This window comes from Tenebrio molitor, chromosome 3 (assembly GCF_963966145.1).
Source record: "Tenebrio molitor chromosome 3, icTenMoli1.1, whole genome shotgun sequence".
Classification (NCBI taxonomy): domain Eukaryota; kingdom Metazoa; phylum Arthropoda; class Insecta; order Coleoptera; family Tenebrionidae; genus Tenebrio; species Tenebrio molitor.
The window spans coordinates 28,993,969-29,000,176 of NC_091048.1; positions in this window are offsets into that span (position 1 = coordinate 28,993,969).

Genomic DNA, 6,208 nt, shown 5'->3' on the forward strand with positions numbered 1-6,208 from the left:
TTTCAAAATTTCACCGACACTGAGTCAATGTTTCACAATCACAAAGCAAACAAAAGAGTAAAAATGGCGTCTCTAAGTTTAGCCCCGTTTCTCCTATCAAAAAAATGCAACGTACAAAGTCTACATCATTTTTCCGTCTTTGGTTCTGGGTTCATGTGAATTCGAAAAAAAGTCGAAGACCAGGCGCAGAAGACTTCCAACCATGGACTTTGCTCCTGTCGGCCATTTTGTCGTAGTTTACAACACAAAAACCGTCGATTTTTGTTTCATGAACAATCGAGACCGATTTGATTTCTGCGTTTTCAATAAACATGACAATTTTTTTTTGTTTTAAATATAAGTACACATGTATTATATGCAAATTGATAATTGGGTTGTTTGTTTTGTGAAAGTGATAAATTGGATAAGTTTATCTCTCAAAAACCTTAGATTTCTGGATGATGAAATTCTAAATTGAGTTTCATAAGAGAAACTTCCTGGTAAAATGGCTTAGAAATATTTATTTTTAACGTGATCATGATTGAGCAGGATGTCAATTGTATGTAAAAAAATAAATAAATTCAGATTAAAAACTCAATAAATCAATTTTCAGGTTGATTGGAGGCAAAAAATTTTTAATTAGATCCAGTTCTTTGAAATTCATCCTACAGACGCGAACAAAGTCCAGGGTGTGTTGATGCCGAAGAGTGTTTTCTTATTTGTTCGATCTGTGATTGCACAACTGTGAAATTTCGAAAATGCCAAAACCATATGATTCAGTTTTTCGAAAACTAAAGTGAGTACTATTGTTTATTTTCTATTTTCATTCCTAATCGAACCCTGGCAAAAGTATTAACATTTACCGGTTCTAAAAATTTTACTCCAGCAAGACATCCAAATCTATTTGATCTCGTCACTAACCGTCGGATAATAGATGATTTCTTTGGCCTAGGTCGAAAAACCGGATGCATTTTTAGATGTTTACATTTTTGTGACAATCTTAAACGGCTTACGCTTGTTGAATCTACTTTGGAAAGAACTTTCAAATTTTTGACTCTACAAAAAACATCTGAAAACGTCTTAAATAACTGAGAAAACGATGGTCTTTTCGCCTTAGCAAGCTTATCGATCTGAACTCATTAAACATTCATCCATATTATCGAGATGCAACCCTTAAATCCAATATTGATTCTAAAATGGCGCAGCATCGAGAAACCAATTTAATCTGGTACGGACCGAATAAAAATTTACACAAAAAAATGAGGGTAGACTAACACGATTTCTTAGAAATTGATGAGTACAAAGTACCAATTCAACGTCTAAATAAATAAAGCGATAAATCATAAATTTTACGCAAAACTGCGTTTTATTTCTGAAATATGTGAAGCTTCTGACCTAGATGTTTTATGGTTGGAAAAAACAAGTCATGAAATTAAAACGTTTCAAATGGACGGCAGTTTAATTCGAATTGCATTGTTAACATGCGAATGGGTCACGTAAAAAGATCTTCCGAGACTCTTCTACATCGTCGCATGGCTAAACAGGTGCTTTCCCTGAAAATATTGATAAATTATTACCTCGTCCGTTTCGTCAAAGTTTAAAGGTTCAACGTCAACGTACGGAAAATCACAAGGCATTAGACGAAATCAATTTTTCACTAATACGCCGCCATTACGGGAACAAATGAAAATCTAGATAAAAACGGAACGAACGTTTCCGATTATCGAAAACATTTTTAATATTGTTTATTTCCATGTTAATGTTGTGAAGCAATTTCCTTTGATTCTCCGCCGGGAACAGATTTTAATTTCAAAGCTTTCTGAGTCGAAGGATCAAAAGCGATGAATTCATGAAATATTGCCGAATTTGTCGACTTGTAAAATCACTTTTTCGTCAAATCAAATTTATTTTGCGACAAACCAAATTGCGATTAATTCATAACACAAAAAACGAAAATGTTTTCACGACCGTCAGACTTTTCAATTAATAGTTTTCAACTATGATTTCCGGTTTTGCTGCAACGGATCCTAATTTGAATAAGCGGGGACAGTGTGAAAGGTGCTGAGCTTTTACGAGGGTTGTTTTTGTCTAAGTGAAACGAAATGAATAATAAGGCTACCGTACATTTACAATTCAATGATTTTTGTGCCTGAAAAGATGTCACATAATGGCCGTCATTGAATCCGGAATGAAATTGTTGAAGAGTATTGTGCAGGTTTTGGCGTGAGCTTTCAAAAAACAAATCACCACAACCATACAAAATAATGTTCAGATGTTTTAAATCGATTTTTGTGATAAATTAAAAGTGTGCTGATTAGATTTAAAACAAAATAAAATGTACCCACGTCATTTTAAATGCTTTTAGCAAAATAAAAATCATGTGGCAAATAGGTCTAAAAAAATTGATGAAAACGTTATAGGTACAATAATTATTCTGTCGAAACGTTTAACAAATTTCGTGTTTACGACAAATAAAAGTTGTTTAATTTTAATCTCCAGTTGAGTGTAAAGAAAATTAAAGAATTTTTTGAAAACAATTTTGGTCATAGATGAATCTCAGTTACATTGGTAGTAACGAAAAACTGAAAACGAACTCAGCATTGTTCCAGTCTAAGCGTGTTTATTAAGCAGATTACTGAAGACATTTGAAGGTAGAGTGAGATGGTAAAAAAAACTACACTCAAAAAATACAGTGTGGAATAAAATGATTTACATCTAGTTACCTTTGGAATTTTTGCACATGTAAATTTTCCTGTACCGCTCTACTTTTTTTTTTGAAGTGCCGAACTATTAGTTCTGTCAATAAATGACATCAATCGAATTCACAATTGTTACAATTTACTAAATTGAATTAACAAACGTTGGTGGCCACTTTCAACACTAGCTGTGACTTGCTTTTGTTAGCTCCTTTTTAATTTCAATCTCTACTTTGCATTCATATCATCCCTTCGCAATAAAACACATTTGGAATTTTGGAATATTTTGAGGTTAGGTTTTCTTTTTTTTGTAGAGCGGCATTTCGTATTTTTACAAGGGTAATGCAAAGGTAACTAGATGTAAATAATTTTATTCCACACTGTAGTACATACATACAGCCTGAGTCAGCTAAAACAGGTCAGTCGTATAAAACAGAAACTAAAGAATAATTTGAATTTTTTTTGTGGCAGAATTAATGTGTGGTACACTTCCATTGTATGCACATTTTTTGTAAGATTCTATGATAACCCTGTTAGGAGATATTAAAAAACAAGACGACAAGAAAAAATTTTTTGTGCAAGTTTATACCTTTTTATATTCAGTTAAAAGAAGATTTTCTTTTAATAACGTTAGTGCATTTGTTTTGGTAAAAATTAAACAGATTTGCTCAAAATAATCCCTTATTCTCAAGAATTATTTCAGCAATGTTGCTCATTTATTCAAAACAAAAGACAACAGGATCACTACTTGACTCTGTTTTGAAAGCAAACGACAACATGGCTAGAATAATTTTTGAGAATAGGGGATTATTTTAAGCAATCTGTTTAATTTTCACCAAAACAAATACACTAACATTATTTAAAAAAAAATCCTTCTTCAACTGAATATAAAAAGGTACAAATTTGTACAATTTTTTTTCTTGTCGTCTTGTTTAAATTAATATCTCCTAACACGGTTATCATGGAATCCTAAAAAAATGAGCATACAATGAGAGTGTACCACACATTAAATCTACCACAAAAAATTTTCAAATTATTCTTTAGTTTCTGTTTTATACGACTGACCTGTTTTAGCTGACTCATGCAGTATACTCAAAATTTACTGTGGTAGTGTAAACTAGGCTTTAAACGATTCTCTTATCAGCCATTAAGAGTTAGTTAAGAAAATTATTTTAAAATTATTTTCACACAATGGAAAATTTAAAAGCAGTAAGTATTTGAAAGTTCTTGCTAAACTTTCATATAACGAATGGATTTAATGAAAAATTTAATGAAAAATAACAATTTACTGAAAATGAAATAAAGCCAAAACAACAAAATAGATTTACATTGTAAAAAAAAATATATATAATCCACTACATTTTCCTGGGATTCTTTTAAACTCATTTTGGATGTATTTATGAAATTACTTATTTAGTTTGTAGTAAGTATGTATCTGAAAATTTTTAATAAACTTTAATTTAGAAAAAAAATTGAGATAATGAGGATACATCAACGGCAAAAATGAAGCGTAATCAGTAATTAATTTTCCTCTTTAATGAAATTTTTATTAAAATATTTTTACAATTTATTGGCACAAAATTGAACAATCAAACGTTATAATGAACTTTTAAAAAATTCTACACATCAAATACTCCTCATTTTTGCTTTATTACTTTAACAAATATTGAAGATAAAGTTTCTTAACAAATCACCGCGCATTTAATAAACATAAAATCAATCGAGAAAAGTTTGCAGTTTTTCGCGGAACATAGTACATTTTTGTTGAGACCTTCCTCAGTAAATATTTACAATCAAGTTAAGAAACTTTTCTTCACTCGAGACCGTGCAGACACTCTTGTACGCTCTTCACGTCCAAATTATCCACGCTTTAATCTCCGTGAATTTTTAAGGAATCTCGTTGCGAGGAGCATTTTAAACAACCAACTCGTAATTTTTAAGGCGCGTCGTGTCTGACAAAAATTACTCTTCTGTTCTCTTTCGCGACTCCTCTAAACAACTTCATTTAGGACGCCACAGCTACGCCCTTCGCAAAATCGCATCTGCTACAAGCTAAACGAATTCTCCTTGATGAAATTTTTCTACGCGAGCAAGACCAAAAAAAAAAAAATAATAATTTCCAAGCTTCAATCAAGCGATACTGCGCCACATTCAAACCTAATTTGTTTATGTCACATACCAAATAGACAACCAACAACAATGCAATTGAACGAATTAAATTGAAACAAGCTGCATTCGTTTATTACTTATTCTCGTTCAATCATTCCGATTCTTAGTGCTACCCCAGTTCGCTTCGGGGAAAATCGACTTTTAATCGCTATCGGAACGATTTCGTCGTTGACGTTTACTCTTAAAAACCGAAAGCACAAAAGAAGAAAGCCTCGCGGAAAACGACGTCCATAAAACGTTGACGACTCTAATTCCGATGTCGAATTTTAATTGCATAAATCATCACGATTACGGTCAAATAAAACGGAAACCTCCGGAATCGATGTGGCGTCGACGATCTCCGGAGAACTTGCAGAGAAACGTTCACGAAACACGACTTTCCGTGATAAGACAAGAGGTGATTATGGTTAAGGGGAGTTCTGGGACTTGGGAAGATAGTGTGGCACATTTTTCTGTCGTGTTTATCGCATGCGGCGACACAAAGATACAGAAAATTAAGGATTAACCCGGACTGAAGGACTTCCAAACTGTCGAATTGATCCTCCGGGCCGGTTTTCTAGGTAAACAAAAATGGTGGAGGCGCCCGGACAAACACGCTACACTGAATTTTTTTAAAGGTTTTCAAGAGAGAGAAAAAAAGTCTCGTGACCTTATCGTCCCGATTGTAAAATTTAAAATATTTCGTCGTGTGAACTTAAACCTATACAAACGCAAAACCAAGAGAAAAATGTTTTTATCGCATAGGCTTCACCCTCCAGCCCCTGCTCAATTTTCCCTCTTCATTATTCCAACTATACGTGATAGGTTGTACGCCATCAGCATATCAATTGCTAGGTCCCAAAATCACAATGTAACCCACTTAGGTAAAATGTTATTATCTTGTGATAAACCTAACCCTGGAACAATCTCGCCCCAACGACCACTTCCCCAGACAATAGATCCAAATGTATTTAATTTCATATTTACACCCTAGATAACAACCAATTAAAGTTTTTGCCTTCGCATTCGCAGCAGCAATCATGAAAAGTCTCTCGAAATAAACTTTTCTTTAAATTTTGTCGAGTAAAGCGATCTGTCCGTGACAGAATAAGCCTTTTCATGCGAGACTTTGTAACGATACACTGGAGAAAAAAAAACACGTGGGACGTTTCCCGACAGTTGTTATGAAAACTTCTCACAAAATAATTCCCATTCCTCTTGAAATTCACATTTCTCTACTTTATCGAATTAAAAAATATTGCCTGAAAAGTGTATTTTTACGTGGGCTAAACACGTTCGACGATTCAATTCTAAAAGCTGGGCAAAAATGGACCCTTTGGCTTCCATAATTAGATAAATTATCGAACAGATGGTGTCTGCACAAT